The following is a 17,890-nucleotide window of genomic DNA, read 5'->3' as shown; positions in this document are numbered from 1 at the left end:
TCCTTTCACCAGGTGTAGCTACTCTCAAATTTCCTCATAATTATATTCTCTTCAAAAATTCTAAAGGAATCATCAAATTATCCCAGGCCTTATTGTCTGCTGCTGGAAGAGATACAATTGCCTAAGGCAGTGTGTGAGCAAGTATGTGGGTCACAGTTCTAGGGCATGGGTGGAAAGGGCAATGCAGCTCTTTCTTTGTACCGCTGTCTCAAGCTCACACCTCTGATTAAATTCCTGGCTGTGGAAGGGTACTGATTATTTTACAATGCCTTCAAAGAAACATTTCTAGCTGATAATCAGAATAAGATCACTGTTATGAATTAAACAGTGAATGCTTGTGCACAGACTCTGCAAGTGAACTCAAGTAGACCTTTGCAGGCAGTCCATGGAAAAAATTACCGTATGTCTCCACTCTATCTATTGCTATTTCATTTTCCTTGTTATGAAACACTGCCGTCCATATTTCCAAAGCTTCTTCCTAAAAGCACACAAATCTCTCTTGTTAAATTCTGGTTTCTCTTTGGAGAAGAAAGCAGCTTATAATAAAAGGCACTCATCTCTTTCAAGAAACAGGTATACAAATAGCTGAATATTGAATAGCACTATGATCAAATATCCATTCTTTCTTATTTGTAATCCACAGAAACCAAAAGTACACAACTCTAGACATTTTTTCATTCCCCTGATTGAAAGAGCGGACACTACACGATCCTTTCTCATATATTTTTTTAAGGTAATTAACCTTTTTTTGTTGAACAATACGACACAAAATCAGCTGTAGATGGCATCTTTTTTCACCTGAGGGCCTGTTAACGGAAAAAACGAGTTCACTTATAATCACAATAGATGCCTGACTAAGGAAGTGGGTTAATAACATCTACATTTTTAATGATAAAAGGCTGGATCATTAGCCGTCTGGAAAGAAAATAATTACACTGACTATTTTTCACATTTGCTGAGTGTTGACTCACTCGGTTTATACTTCATCCCTGATTAAAGTATGGTGAAATACAGCTAATTTGGATGCTTAAAAAGACCACAATCTCTGTGAGTGCAATTGTGTGCACACATTATTCAGGATAACAGTTCATGCTCGCAGGGAAGCAGATTGCTGTCGTGAGGGTAGAAATCATGCTTCACTATGATAATGATTCATGAATTTTTCACCCCGCTGAAGTGTCCCTGAGCAAATCTCTTCTAACCCTTTAAAAGACCCTGTCCTCTGGCCCCACTGCGGACAGAAGAACAAAATTTCCCTACATGTTTCCCGAAAGTATCACTGGTTCTTGTGTGTGAGATACAACAAAATACTTCAATAGATGCTGAATATAAATCACTGAAATCCCCAGGAAATGGGAAAACCTGTACATTGTATTGTATGTGCCGGCATATCCATGTCACAGTATCAGTTTGTCTTGGCTAAATGTAAGAAATTCAGGTTTCTATTGATGTTTTCTGGAACCAGCCTGAAAATAAAATCACAGAGGTGGGTCACACTGGTTCAGCGTCACTAAGCATGATCAGGTTTTGCCTCTTGACATTACAGACTGCAGATGACCTACTGAACATAAAAGGAATGAGGAATCCATTTGGGAGTGCCCTTTTCATTTCAGCATCAGACCTGATATGCTCGTTTATCTATCTTCTTCGGTGTTGTGTATTTTGCTCCACAAAAACAAACAGAGTCGTAATGCACATGCAGGCAACACCCTGGGCTAAAGACGTGAATCACATCTATGTCAGACACAGGGGCCGGGCCCACACATATTGTGAAACCATTATTTTTTTCTATTTTTCATCAACAATACATAGTGTAGCCACACCCGATTCTTGAAAGTGACGTTTTGTCGTGAAAGAAAGATAAAGGGCTGAACCTCAAGTCCTGTAAATCAGCTATATAAAATAAAGAGTCTTCAAGACAAGAGAGAAAAATGACTCTGCAGCCGACAATGTAGCACTTAAATAGTGGCTAAATTGTTTTCACCTGATACTTAATGAACCTCATTTATGTAGATGAGATCTTCGCTACTTTGAATGAAGTCAACTACCTTAAAAGCCACTCAGAAAATGTCAGGTCACCGGCGTGAATTTTGTTTTTGCTTAATAGAGATCCTAGTGTAGTTCTGCAGCGTCTTTGAAAAGGTTTCACACATATTGTTCACGTTTTTCTCTGGTAATGCCACTCATTCCATGCCACAAATAAAAAGAAAGAAAGCAGATTCACATAAAGTTTTTTTTGTAAAGCAGCTAAATGTCTTAATCATGCCCCAGTGGATCTGAGCCTGAAGCTACTGAGGACAATGAGTGTGTGCTTTGGAGCAAGAGATCAGCGACAGCAGCAAGGACGATGACGTCTGTAGAGGCAGTTATATAACTGGAGCTGAACATTTTGTCTGTCATAGTTACAAGGTTAAAGAGGGTGACATGAATACCAGTCATAGTCTCAAGAGTCATGTGCAACATACTGTAGTACCACCGGCCAAATGGAGCCAAATTAACCAAGGCACACATCAGTATAGTGCAATATGGAGCAAAAGGAATATCCAAGGTTGATGTTAATAATCAGCATGTCTGTCTGTCGTACTACTTGCTTCTCTTCAAAGGCTCCTAAAATAGTACATATGTCTTTACTGGAGATTCAACAACTATTAACTTTTCAAAAAATGTATGACAAGCCATGTAGAGCCTGCAATCCAGTAGTGTGTCTCAATTTGCACCCTTCTATACTTACACTTAATATTTTGAGTTTACAAATGCGTTCACACGGAGTACTGTGGCAATATGCAGTGCACTAGGAGTATCAAGTCAAACACACACAAATTAAGATGTAAAATGGAGCAAAGCTCATAAAACAGTACTATAAACTATTTAAAGTCCCGCTCCACTCAGAAATGTGTTCTGCTCATTGACCGTCACCGTGCAGAATGATGCACTATGTGCAGAGTTTGACACCAGAAGACATCTGCTGCTTAAAGACGTGTGCATACTAATTCATTTTGTGACATCTGGTTTCGAACCAAATCAATGTCCCCTATAAAAAACTTGATGTAGAAACTTTAAACCTCCAGAATGGACTTGGAATGAATGAACAAGGAAGAAAGAGTAGATGTTATTTTGAGAACTTTTTGTGGGAAAACGAAATTAGTATTTTATATTAAAACATGTCTGGAGGGGACATTTAAGGACTACATCATTCCCCTGTCCCTAACACATAAAACCCACCACCCAGCTTCCTATCCCCTAAGTACCCCAGTGAGTCCATTAAGGGACCAAAAGATGTAGTGTATAAAGCAACTTGAACCCAATATAGAAAGATCTATGAAGAAATGAGTATGTAAATATGTTTCTTATTATGAGAAGCTTGCAGGCACTCATCATATTGTAATTCATTAATTATTATGTTGTTCCTTTGATTTCAGTTTCAAGAGGTACATAGTGTCTTTTATTCATCTTCTGAAGTTAAGTAGAGACGATTGCTTCCAGCAGAGGAGGATAAGTTCTCTAACAATAAAGTAGGTAAATGCCCACTCAAGCAGGCTTTTGATATAAATCCAACTGTAGCACAAGATGAGTTGTGAGAGACTGCATCAAAAACACTGAACCAGAATGTAACAAGGCTGGTGCAATACCAAAACATATGTATGTGGTCTGTGGGTTGGCCTTCACATCGAGGAGAAGAGGTTTTCTAAAACTTTTAGCAATCCTTATTCTAAAAGCTCAATTCAGATGACAGCCTTGGACTTACAGAGTACATGCCAATAGTATTTTATACCAGCCTCCGTATTGAATTAATCTTATTTAAACCCAAGAATTATGATGATAATAACAGCACATCACTTTATTATACTTCTATTACAAAATGCCACTGTATCATTTTTATGCCAAATTTATTGAAGTTACCAGTACTTAGTGAATTTGTTCTGTTCTGCCTTTCTTACATCAATTTATCCATCCAACCATCCATCCATCGTCAGCCGCTTATCCTGTGTACAGGGTCGCGGGAGGGTTGGAGCCAATCCCAGCTTACATTGGGCAAAAGGCGGGGTACACCCTGGACCGGTCGCCAGTCCATCGCAGGGCTACATCAATTTATGGTGGAAATATTTTCATTTATGTAAAGGGAAACACAAAATTCAGGTGGCAGGTGACAATTCAAAATCTGTAAGTATTACAGAATCTAATGCAGTGCAGCTCTCAGGCATTCTATATTGCTTTCACATATGTTCCTCCTGTAGATCAACTTTCCTCATGTAATATCTTCTCTGCTGAGTCAGCACACATGCAGGCATGATTTAGCCCCCCCCCCCTTTCGTCATGTTCACAGGGAGAGAATGGAAAATTTGGGCAAAAAGAAACGAAAAGAAGTTGCTAAAGTTACTGACTGGTGATGCACATTTTGGGGTCATTTTATAATCAGTAGCTTGTTTATTCTTACTTAAAAAATAAATAAATAAGTGCAAATAAACCTTTCTCAAAGCACTTTCATTTGTTCTTTACCATTTCATGTTGCAAGCTATTTTTCAAAGCAATTTTACCAAACATGTCCCCATCCTCCTCAGTGTAAATAACACAGATACCGACACGTTTTATCTTGTTGACGTTAGCCTACATTACATCCAGGTTGCTGCCACTGCTCTGAACAATTATCTTAGCTAACATTACTGGCAAATAACAGCGGCTATAAACTTAACAACCTTACTGTATCCGGCAGGACAGTTAACATTGTAAGCAAGCTTACTTCTGTCTTACATCAGGCTTGTTTCCGATGGACAGTTCGTTCGGCAGTCTTTTACCGTCATCACATGTTCAGCTGTCAGACTCCACAGTGTAGCGGACTAGAAAAAAACCCTGCTTTATGGTGCCTCTGATTGGCTGTTGGTTGAGGCATTAGGAGTGACGATTGGTTAGGCACAGCCAGTTGTAAAGTTGCAAAGCTCATGTTAGAGAGAGGACTCGGTAGAGACCTAAATGCGGTCTTAGAAACGACGGATCCCACCCCCTTCAAATATTTTCTCATCGGATCTGCACAAATCACGTTGATGACCCATTTTGGTTTCAAAACGGCGAATTTCCCAAGAAGGTGAGGAGTTTGCATGCCTGACAAAGGAAGGAACACAGGATGTTTTTAGGAAAGTGATGAGGTGAGGAATAGGATAATGTTACGCACAGCCTTAAAGAGGTGGAATCATGCTCATTTTCAGGTTCAAAATCTTATTTAGGGGTTGTACCAGAACAGGTTTACATGGCTTTAATTTTCAAAAAAACACCATATTTTTCTCATACTGCACATTGCTGCAGCTCCTCTTTTCACCCTGTGTGTTGTACGCTCCGCTCTTGAGCTACAGAGTGATGCATCTTACTTGTACAAAATCTTTGTTGGGAATTGCACATGCGCAGTTCCCAGGTAAGGACTACTAGCCAATCAGAAGCAGAGAAGGGCGGGTCGTAAGAAAGAAGGTAGTGTGATCCAAGTCAAAGCCGCTTCAGACTGAGACCGTAACCTAGCAGATGGTATAAGTTACTCACAAGTCCACAACATCATTGTTCCACATCTTACCATCAGGACTTAACGTTGGACTGTAGCCGGTGTTCTGACGATCTATGCTGCCTGGACGGAAAAATGCTACCAAAGCGCAAATCGATAGACTCGACTCTACTCGGCCCTGCTCCGTTTTCCATTGCAGATAGTACCCAGAGATAGTACGTAGATTGTCGTCATAGCGGCGGCACACACAACTGTCGCAACGTAATGTTCAATGCGACACACACACCAGCGATCCAGAAGTGAAGAAGTCCTTTGGATGAGGGACGAAACGTCTTCCAGTATCTTCAACCAAGTCCAGTTGCCCTTGACTTTAACCTTACTTGGATAACTATGACCTGGATGACTGAGAATCTTAATAGACAGCGATCCACACAGCTTTCTTTTTTTTAAGTTAAAACGTTTCAACATTACTCAGAATGTAAAGACAGATAAGCGGTATGAAAACCTTCCAGCTGTGTTTTCCTCTGCCGTTGTTGCTGCAGCGGTCTGTGTGACGGCGGGAGCAGAGGGCTCTGTGAGCGGGCGGCTGGCCGGCCTCACACGCTCCTCCCGCAGGTTGGCACAGGCTTCCCCCGCAGCCACTTGCGGAGCTCCTGACTTCCGGCAAGATGGCGCTCTAAGCAGCAACTCTTTCCCGAGCTCTTCCAACGGTCGCTCAAAAGTGCGTATTTATACGGGAGTTAGTCACATTTGATTTAAAACATTTAAAACAGTGAATAAGCACTCTTAAAAGAGTAAGAAAGTGCCTTTCTCTCCGGTGTATGGATAAACGGGATCATAATTATTCGCTAGTAAGTGACGGTGCTTTCAACATGAACAAGCGCAACGCACCACCAGCTACTCCGGACATGCTACAACTCTTGAAGAAAACCAAACCAGGGGAACTCAAAGACCCGGCTGAAGACGTCGGTATGAGTAAGAAAATGCTGGAAGCCGTAAATAAATTCCAAGAAAAAATAATGGAAGAACTTTCCAGAAAGGTGGAGAACTGTAGCTTGGTTGCCGGGTTACGAGAGGAGGTGATCGAGTACATGGAAAAAATGGCGGAGCTACAACAGCAAGTGGGCACACTCCGGGAGGAGATGAAGGGGCTGACAGAGAGGTGCAAAGAACAAGAGAGATACAAGAGGAGGTGGAATTTACGTGTTAAAGGCTTGAGAGAAAAGGAAAATGAAAATGTCAGGGCAGCGTTGGTCTCTCTGCTGTCCAAAATTGCTCCCGGAGTGCCGTGGAACGTGGAAGACAGCGTTCATCGCGTCGGTGAGAAAGAACTGAACCGCTCAAGGCAAGTGCAGACATGACATCTGGAAGCTTTCTAAAGATTGTGATGTTTGCAAATAAGCTGGCATTCGGTTTGCAGAAGATTTAACAAGAGATGACAGGGCTGCAAGAGAGCTGTTGTGGCCAAAGATTAAAGAAGCAAGAGATCAGAAGAAGAGGGCTTACTTTCGTGGGCCCTTCGGCTTTATAGAAAATGTTCAAATATTCCCATAAAAGGTAAAAATGGACAAGGAGAGTATGTGCTGTAAATTCTTGAAGTGACTGAATGAGACAAAATGTTTGGTCTGGAGGGACCAATATAATATTTCCGTTTCTTTAGTTCGATTTGCGTTTCTTTAGTTCGATTTGAGCACCCTCAGGGAGGGGGTGACTGTTAACTTGTATTAATTATCTGTTCTAGTTATGATAGGTTGTAAGGTTTCTTTTATTTCGTTAAATACCAGGGGACTCAAAAACAATACCAAGAGAAAAGCCATATTTTTATTTTGCAAAGGACAACAAGCGCAGTGTGTCTTTTTACAAGAGACTCATTCCAGTAGAGAGGATACTACATTTTGGGTTAACCAATGGGGAGACACAATTTTGTTTAGCCATGGAACTAACAGATCAGCGGGTGTGGCTATTTGCTTGAACAATTTCCCAGGAGAAGTCATTGAGTTTGAAGGAGATACAGAGGGACACTGGATTGCTGCCGTTTTGAATATGGAAGGAACTCCACTCATTGTTTTGAATGTCTATGGATATAATGGAGGTTCTAGGAACAAAACTTTATTGGAACAAATCTCTACTATTGGAAAATTTAAAGTTAAGTACTCAACTGATAATATGTTAGTGGGGGGTGATTTTAATTGTGTACCCGACGAATGGTTGGATAGACTCCCTACAAGATATACAAACCACGAATACAATCAAAATATAGCCAATTTTTGTATCAACAATTCCCTAATTGATGCTTGGAGACATATTAACCCAAATTTAAGAGAGTACTCAAGACCTAATGGAAGTTGTAAGTCAAGAATAGACTTTTGGTTGGTTACTCAGGACATTTTAAAATATATTTCACAGGCTACCATCTCTGCAGCTCCTACTACCGATCATTGTATTGTTACTGTTACAGTGATGCCTGACACGGAGGTAACATTTAGACAGAAATATTGGAAGTTTAATGCAAATCTTCTAAACGATGAATATTATTGTAATATGATAAGGAAAATATTATCTTCAGTGAAGGCAAATGAGGAAATTATAATATAAATGACATTGAGTGTTGTAAAAGCAATGGGTTAGATGATATAAATAAGGAAGAACTGATTAGGTTACAAGCTAAATTAGATGAGTTATATCTGAATAAAGCCAAAGGAGCATATATAAGATCCAGAGCAAGATGGCTAGAAGATGGTGAAAAAAATAGTTCCTACTTTAGTAGACTGGAAAAAACAAGACAAGAGAAATACAATCACAAAGTTGAATGTTAATAATACAGTTGTGACCAACCAAAAAGAAATATCAAATGGAATATATAAGTTTTATCATAACTTATATATTTCTTCGTTCTCAGATGCTAACTCAGAAAAAATGTTTAAGACGTTACAACCATACATCCCTCAAATTGACCCAGACTTTAAAAGGACGTGACGCTGACTTAAGTATTTGGGAGCTTGATACTTATGAAATGGCTTTGGGGAAATCACCAGGTCAGGATGGATTAACTACTAACTTTTCTAAGTTTTTCTGGATTGATGTAAGAGAATTACTCTTTGAAGCACTGAAAGAATGTTTAAACAGTAATATGTTACTAACAACAATGAAACAAGGTATAATAACATTAATCACAAAGACAAAACCATTCTAGATAATTTAAGGTCAATTACTTTACTTAATGTTGATTATAAAATATTTACTCATGCTTTGGCTTATAGGCTTAAAAGTGGTATGGATAAAATTGTCAGTGAAACACAGTCAGGTTTTCTTCAGAATCGCTTAATACATAACACCTGGCTTATTTTAGATCTGTTGGACTATGCATACTTGGTGGAAGATAACGGTATTATCTTATTTTTGGATTTTTTTAAAGCTTTTGACAGACTGGAACACCCCTTTATTTTACAGACACTACAATATTTTGGGTTTGGGAAAAACTTTGAGGTTATTGGTATGTTGTACAAGGGTATAACAAGTGCAGTCTTACTTCCTACAGGAACTACAAGAAGGTTCAATGTTGAAAGGGGAATACGACAAGGAGACCCAGTTAGTCCTCTTCTTTTTATTTTAGCAGCTGAACTGTTAGCAGTGTATATTAAAAATGAAAAATGTATAAAACCATTGTATGTTATGGATAATCCCTTGATAATAACACAATTAATGGATGATACAGCACTGTTTTTGAAAGATTCTGATCAAATACCTAATGTCTTTAAAAGCTGTTTTTCTGATGAATGGAGTTATATATAAAACAGGAACACTCTTTATGGTTAAGTTTTCCAGCCTATCTTTTTAAAGGGTAGGAGGATTTTGACTAAATCCCCTTAATTTATATTATTTTATTTATTTTCCTTTATTGATTTTTATATATATATATATATATTTATATATATATATATATATATATATATATATTTATTTTACGTATTTAATTATGTTTTTGCTTATTTACTTTCGGTTGTATGCTGCTTAGTTGTACAATGGAAGGTCTATGCAATGTTACAACGATGCCTGTTTGTTTATTGAAAATGGAAATAAAGTGATCTTAAATGAATAAACTTGCAGAGCTCCTCAACTCCGACAATATTCAAGCACATTTTTGTTCCGCCATCACTTCTCGTAAAACTGTCAATATTCGAAATCTACACAGCTGATTTCACCTCAAAACTTCTCAGAAGTGGATTTAGTGATGAAATTACATACGAAAACTGTAAAATATCAAACTTTCTGTTGCTGGCCTCTGTCTGGTGCACACAATGATGATGCAGTGAATAGTGAATATTCTCTGACCAGCCAGCAGTCTGTCGTGTTTTCACGTTACATTTTAGTATCCCTCAGCTCGCTTGGAACCTCCATGGAGGTGATATGAAAAAATGTACAACATTTCTACAATGGAAAACCAAACAAAGGCGAGTCAGCCAAAGGGCCTCTGCTCGGACTAGCTTGGTTTGAGGGCGTGCCTGACCCCGCTAGCAGCTTGGCAAGCTTTATGACGCGATTTCATTGTGACGTCACAAGAAAAGGAAGTGAAGGGCTGGACTACAAACGATTTTTTTTCAAGCAGTTCAGAGCAGAGCTTTCTGTGGGAGATGGGAGCTGGACTTTGGGCTTTTTCACTTTTCAAACCTGTTACATGCACAAAAAAGATATATAACTCAATAAAGGAGAGAGAAAAAGCATTAAGGGCATAGATAAGATGCTTGCCTTTGGTGTGGGAGACCTGGGTTCAATTCCCACTGTGAGACATCCACCATTGTGTCCCTGAGCAAGACACTTAACCCCTCATTGCTCCAGAGGCGTGCGACCTCTGAGATGGATAGCAATTGTAAGTCGCTTTGGATAAAAGCGTCAGCTAAATGAATAAATGTAAATGCATTATACCACCTCTTTAATAAATGTGTCCTCTCCAGAAATGTCTTATAGAGCTAATGTCCACGTAACATTACACTTTTGTTTGTTCACTTTTATCATGGTTTCACTGCCTTTTCTTGTCAAATTGTAGAGATTGCACATACACACTATATTGGCTGCCGGTCTCTTTTTCTAAGTAATAATAAGCATCAAGTAAAGATTCTCCACAAATTGGGGTGAAAGAATTATAATATAAGTGGCTTCTACAAAAGCAAAAGACTCTGCGACAGTGGTTCAGGGAGCAATGCAAAACACAGTGCCAATTAGAGAGAAGTTATTAACTCCAGTCAAAAATGAATGAATTGCATTAATTTAACACAGAACATGATCAGTTGAATGTATGCACCAGATGGAGATAGGTTTATGTACTTATTATTATTTCACACTAGTTTTGGAATGTAAATGTCTGTTTCCCGTGCGAATAAAGGCCCAGTGAACTGATAAAATACACAATAATGACAAAGATGATTTGTATTTCAGAATATTGTTTTTGTTCTGGTTTACTCAGCATCCAGTGCCTGTTTGTGTTTAATATTGTTGATTGTCACAGCCTGTCTCACCTTCACTCATGCAGGACACAGTAGGCTACTCCACGACTTGCTTTACTTGGAGAATTGCACACTGTGTGTTAGGGTTGGATGGAGGAGATTGAAAACACTTAAAAAATCAGGAACTATTGTTACAGGTCTATAAGGAGCATGGAAATCTAGTCTGACTCTGATGGAAATCACAAATACTTCAAATGCCTGTTAAATATGGTCAGAGTGCCTGTTTCCCATAACTCTCAGCTTTTTCTATTTTCTCACCTACTATGAAATGCCGTCTAACAGAGCATGCCCCTGATGTTTATGTCAGGTATTTCTTGTATACGGGAAAGACATTTTTAAAAAGAGCAAAGCAAATCACTGCGATAGGATGTGCCACAAGGTCAGGTTTGTCATTCCCAAGGGAAACTATTGCTACAGCCAAGCCAAGTATAAAATAAAAAACATAAACTGTAGGCTATAGGTACCACACAGGAAGCCAGAACAAAGGCATGCATGCAAAGGTTTGAAATATTTTTAGAGAAACAAACTCCAAGATAAATATCTTGGACTTCCCTACAGACAATATACCACTTACTTAGAGCCAACACCAGCATTTAATTATACTAAAAGAAAAAAGAACCACTGACGGCAATGTGAGTAAGTAAAATGTTAATATCAAAAATGGGCTGCTCACACACAAGGGGGTAAGGGGGTTATGTTTAAGGTACGTAGGGCTTAGTAATTTGCGACCTGTAACGTTAGTCAACCTGTTGTCAGATTTCACTCTACTTCATGCGTGTCTGAGATGAATCAGCATGGGTTCAACATTCATCCTATGTGGAGCGCTGCTCTGCTTTCTTAAAGAGACAGAAGGTAGAAATGATCCCATTGCTGTTGCACATACCTACACCATTTGTGCATGCCCAGTCACACTAAGCAGCTCTAGCAACATTCAGACTAGCGTTCAGTTTAAGCTTGCAGGACATGGCCCAGTAACCTACTTTCGCCACAACATGCTCTGTAACATCAGAGACGAGGCTGTGTGTCATCAGTTAACTAACCTTCACCGCCACATAGTTTCAGCAAAGAGATGCAAAACCCCAGACACAGCGCTGCTTAAGCAAAAACAGAACAATGATCACCGTCTCAGAAAATGAACATTTCCACAAAGCCTCTTAGTTTACTCATAAAGGTGAAATACATGCTATAAACTAATATTCTTTGCGTATAAAGGCAGAGGAGAAATAAAAAATTAGGACATGAAGACAGTTAATGGCAAAAAGAAGAAGGAATAAAGGGAGAAAAGGCCAGTGGACATGGGGCAAGCTAATGATGAGATACATTTTAACAACAGTGTAAATGTTAAGTCATAGAAATGGGGTCATTAGTCATAATTATGAGATAAGTCATAGGCATAAAAAAGTATGAAATAAATCATGTCCTTGACAAACTCTCTCAAGAGTATAAGATTGATAGATAGATTATGATATTTCTTGAATGGCATAGTATCTTATAACAATGAGAAAGCTTCACACAGTAGACATACTATTCATAATAAAATGAATATTATTGCCTACTGCATTAACATCAAACTTTAATTTAAACAAAGTTTACTCAAACATCCCACTGAAAGGTTAACCCTTTATATATGTTGCTGAACGCCTTGAGTTTCCTCCTTCCTCTATGTACAGCCCACACCATTAAAGTCCATTTATCAGGTGAACAGCACTAAACCCTTAAACCTTATACTGTATCTGACTACCATTTTGAAGCCTTGAGTTTGGCATATTGGCAATTGTCCATATTGTCGCCATCTTGGTTTTTTGGAACCAGTAGTGAACATATTTGGACAAAAAGGTGGAGGTGAATGAATATGCATTGCTACACCTGACAAATCACCGTGGTAGCAACTTGTCTATCACAAGGTAGCTACACCCTAAAGCATACCCTTCTTTATCATCTATTTGACTCTAAATGGGACCATAATTTACAAAACGAACATGCTGTATTAAAGAAGACTTGAGATTAGCAATTCAGACCATAAACTCATAAGGAAAGTGCTGAGTGAGGTAATAAATCAAGCAAGTAATTTTTTCATAGACTTCTGTGCAATCAGACTTCTTTTTGCAGTGGAGTCACCCTTCTGGCTGGTTGTCTTCATTTCTTAGACAAGGGGGTTCCTGCTTGGCACAAGCTTACATACTGTATAGTGCGCTACTGACACCGTTTGTGCATGCTTACTCTGCTCAACAAATTTAATGATGACATCAGTAATACAGTATGACCCCTTTCTGATCGGGCTGATTGATTGGTTGATTTTCTGGTTACATGTCATTGGTTTGTTGTATCTGTTCTCAGTTTACTTACATCAGATTAATTCCATTTATTTATTAAAAAAATTGCAAATTCAGTAAACGTGGACTGGTAAAAGACTGATCAGGTCTGCAATTCAATAAATTTTGGTCATTGCTCAGCCTTCATTTTTACCCGATAATTATTTTTATGGCCTTCTATACAGTGAGCGAGATAGCTGTCAGTAGGGGTCAGCCACAGTACAGAAAGGATATGGATCATAATTGACTCCTAATCTCGGTTTCCATAAAGTCAGACCTTACATCAAAATGAAACAAACCAGTGTGTCTAACCCACAGGGTAAATTCATTGTTTGCATTTGGTGACAGAACTAACAAATACACCTAAAAGGGAGAAAATGATAGCATGAGTCATGAGGCTGGCCCAAATGTTTAGCAGCATGATGTAAGAAGGAGCATATGGTGCAATGAACACCCCAGTTCAGTCAGTCATGGAACAGCCCATCCTGTCCCACTCAGCTGTCAGCACACATCCTCCTCACTATTCATGTCTGCTGGGTCAGCCTCAGCACTGACGCAGAAAGCCGGCAAAATGGCTCAAGTCTCAACATGAGTATATGTGGATGAAGACGCAGGACACAGACAATTAAACACTGACATGATTTGCAAGACTCTGGCACTGACTACAACTCTTGCCCAATCACACAATCCAGCATCTCTCATTAGTTCATAGAGAAGTATAATATCTTTTCATAAACAAGTACACTCTCTGCATTACCCTGTTACATTTACATACATAAGTCTAAATACATGCATAAGTCTTATAGGCTTAGATTTCATTCTCCTTAAATCACACAATGTGTTTTAATTTTTCAACAGTATCAACGTGCTTGTATGTGCCCCAAACCAAACAGCTGGTGTCCAGGGAGCTATGTCAACGCATGCAAAACTTATTTAGTTAAAAGTTCAGCATTTCATTAATAGGGTCCAGCTTCAGTTAATGCCACACAGCTTTACACATTATTAATACCAGAAAACAGCACACAGCCAAGTGATGCTTATAAATTAAACTGAGGAAAATGTTATGTAACCTACTGTTAAAAGTCATTTAGATTTATTTTTTTAGCGCATACTGCCTCCATAGCAAGAATGAAACAGTATTGTCTATTTTTGCACAGCGGCTTAAAATATTATAAAACAGATTTAGCTAACTAAGTAAAGACTTGGAGAAAGAGACAACTGTGAAAAAAACTCTGAGCCTTTTTTCTTCAGTAACGCTACGTGCTAAAGACTTAATTTAATACTTTTTCAACCGTTAATGTTAGCTAACGTTAAACTAGATTACCAACCTAGACGTTAAACGGACCCTGTGGACCGAACCGTTAGCACGGATAATAACACCCAGCTAGAAACTAACCTTATTCTGTGGAATAAAGGTCAGACGAATCCAGACGGAAGCACAAGAAAAAAACGTTCTATAATATTCCTAAAAAGTTGCCCAGAGATGAAACTGCACCGTCGACTCTGTCTGGAAATGATGAGTCCAAGGAGTGTTGGGGATCCAGCCTGTTGAGGGGGGAAATCCTGGTCCAGCCAACTCACCTCAACTGAGCGGCGATCAAACGGGTCCTGTCCACAGACACAGATGAAGGCTGAATGAAGAGTTTTCTGCAGCCGGAGTGCGTCCACATTCAGAGTCCCGCCCACTGGACTATATACTACATAAAGTTACGTGTGTGTGTGTGTGTGTGTAGTAGTAGTAGTGGTGAGTGGGTAGGTTTAAATAACACGTTTTAAAAATATCCTGTAAATTAATGAAGACTATTTAATGCACTCCAAAGGTTATAAAAGCAGTGAATGTGGTCCCACTCATGCAGGGGCGTAGCACAAAATTCTGTACCCTATACACATTGGTATTGTCTATGGCCCCTCCCTGGATCCCTGGCTATTAATTCTCCTTAAGCCCTGGACATACTTCCTTTTAACTACACGCGTAACTCGCGTATGCAAGATGGCTGCCATGCGTTCCTTTGGAGCGTAGCTTGTGCGTGTCTCCAGAAATTAACGCTACAGGTCTGCGAGATGCAATTCAGCACAGAACATGGGGTAGTATGTCGATCTGACCCGCAGGTCAGCAGCAATCTACTGTTCCACCCACCAGCCCAAGTAGTGGCAGTATATAGTTGGTTTGCCAACCACCATTAAAGAAAAAAGAAGGTGGTCAGCAGCAGACCTAAAAAAATGAAATTCATGGCGGGATGTTTACAATAAAACTCCTGGAGCTAGTCCGTAATTACTGAGATCGTTATGATGTATCATTAAAATCATATCCTCCTCGAGTGTCGCTATGTTTGGTTTGTTTACGATGTGCAAATTCGGAGGTTGTCAAGGAAGATCATCCAGTGTCTACGAGGGATAATCTGGCCCTGATCTGCCCCCCAGTGGATTCACGTTTAATCCTCCAGGTACACGCAAAGTACGCAGGCAAGTATGTGAACAATGCCAGTTGCGTCACCTACGCTTGTCTACGCCTACGCATTGTTAAAAAGCAAGTATGTAGGGGGCTTTACATGAGGGCCCTGCATACTCAGTCCCTTTTTCCCCCCCAGTCCTATGTCCCCGCACCCATTTACAGAACACTGGCTGCTGTGAGTCATGCTTTTTGCTCTCTGAGTAATGCTTTCAAAGGACATTATATAGCAGATCATTACATGTTGGTCTACGTGGCTGATCAGAGCCATTCTGAAAATGTAAAGACTAACGCAGTCGTGAATGAGATGCGTTAGCCTGCCAAATTTCACATAGTCCAACAAATCAACACACTCTGTTGTGCTCCTGCAATTCACTGGTGTTCAGAAGTTGCAACACCACATTTACACACACAAAATGTACTTACTTATTACGGGAGTGTTAATACCTGGTTAATACTAATTCATCAAAGTGTAAGTAGAATTTTCGTGGAGCTAATTTTACTTTTATTTTGTTCTTCAGGACAGTACTTAAGTAGCCTATATGTACTTTGTTACTTTCCATCACAGGAGGCAGGCTATTTAAAATATGTCCAGTCTCAGCAAAGAGCTTCGTCGTTCCATTAATCTTTTGTGCAGACTAAACAGCAACCGTGACATTTCGATTACGATTTAGAAAACAGGTAGTGATTTTTGTGGTAAACGGCATGAGCTATGAAATGTTTTGTTGTGAGTGAAGGTTTCAAATGATCTGTAGGGCTTCTGGTTGTTCTTGTATGTCCTCTTTTAGCCTATTTAGATATGTACAGTCCAACTGTACACACAAGATGCTCCTATTTAAATTACAAAGACCTGAAAAACACTGTGGCTCAGCAGCAGAGTTCAATACCTGATGGAGAAATGTATAAGTGAAATACAGTTTTCTGCATAAAAGCATGTATTATTGAGCAACCCATTAAGAGATGCAAAAAGCTATGTCTTAGATTTCTGAGATACAGATTTATATAAAATAACATATATAAAGCATCCTTGTGATTGGCACAATGGTGCAAAATTGATGCAGAAGAGGTCAAGGTATTGCAACTTTTTGTTATGCATAAATCTCCTGACTGTTAAATGTCTTAACCTCTCCAGTTGCAGGTTTTCTGTGAAATGTAGCCCTTAAACCCATTCAGCTACTCAAGTTGTGTCACTTGAGTTTTTTTAATTTGACAAAGCTCTTCCAGAGCCACAGAGGAGATTACACAGTTGCTTTCATAGAACACTGAGTGATGCACTTCACAACTAGTAAACTGACTTTGACATGTGTATCAATCTTCCATAATTCAAAGAAGCAATTAGTTAGTTCTTAATTCAATGTGCTTTTGAATTAAAAGGGCCATTAATGGTTTATTATTTAAAAGAAAACCCTTGAGGGACCTTTTCAATCAAAAAAAAAATTATTCAGGACCAAATGGTTCTAGATATGATTTTTCTTTACAAAAGAGAAAATAACAATTTTCTTTCTCCAATTAGAACCTATTCATGTGCGGTGTGTGGTGAAGACTATGTGACATGTGAGCCGAAATAAGTCTATTACCTGTAGCGTGTTAACACCCCCGGCACCTGCCTGGGTTGTTGATTACACTGGCCATTTCCTGCATTGCTCAGAGGTTTTCTTACGTTTTGTCATAAGAGCAACTCACATAATCTTTCATTGCTTGGCAGGCAAACAGAGGGACACCATTTTAAACCTGTGCTTGTTGTGAATCAGGATGCCCTCCAGGAGGTCTGATGGCTACAGTGAAGTGTCAGATTGAATAACACTAAACCTATTAGGAGTCTTTTTGCCTCCATGTGCACAATCCAAAAACAAGTCTGGAAGGATTTAAATTTGGGAGTCCTTAAAAAGGGAGACTTGCAAGCTTCTGGCACTCTGCTGACTTTGAAATAGTAGTATGTGTATACCCTATGTGAGTTTAGTGTTGTGTAGGTGAGTGTAACTTCAACAGTAGTGACAACAAGTAAAGAAGGGCAGCTCTAAAAATGTCTGAGTCTACGGGTACGTGGCTTGGTTTTTAGTCAAGACTCACATGCACTTAAGATGACTGTTGACTGTTTATGAATGCCTGCAATAGTAGATTATTTAGTTATTTAGGAACTGAT

General features: G+C 39.2%; 1 protein-coding gene across 2 annotated transcripts in view; it reads right to left on the bottom strand.

The window, feature by feature from the left end:
• npas2 (neuronal PAS domain protein 2) overlaps nucleotides 1–14,927 on the bottom strand; it is a 51,467-nt gene extending 36,540 nt beyond the window's left edge. The window contains exon 1 of one of the 2 annotated variants that reach the window (XM_038707942.1): nucleotides 14,880–14,927. The gene's annotated coding sequence lies outside the window, so the exon portion shown is untranslated. The other variant, XM_038707941.1, reaches the window with a different exon arrangement.
• Between the last annotated feature and the right edge of the window lie 2,963 nt (nucleotides 14,928–17,890).

Source organism: Micropterus salmoides, unplaced genomic scaffold (genome assembly GCF_014851395.1).
Source record: "Micropterus salmoides isolate LMB-PRFRI ecotype aquatic unplaced genomic scaffold, ASM1485139v1 Ms_hic_scaffold_9, whole genome shotgun sequence".
NCBI classification, from domain to species: Eukaryota; Metazoa; Chordata; class Actinopteri; order Centrarchiformes; family Centrarchidae; genus Micropterus; species Micropterus salmoides.
Note: the sequence above shows the minus strand (reverse complement) of the source record. Positions and strands in the feature narration are given on the sequence as shown.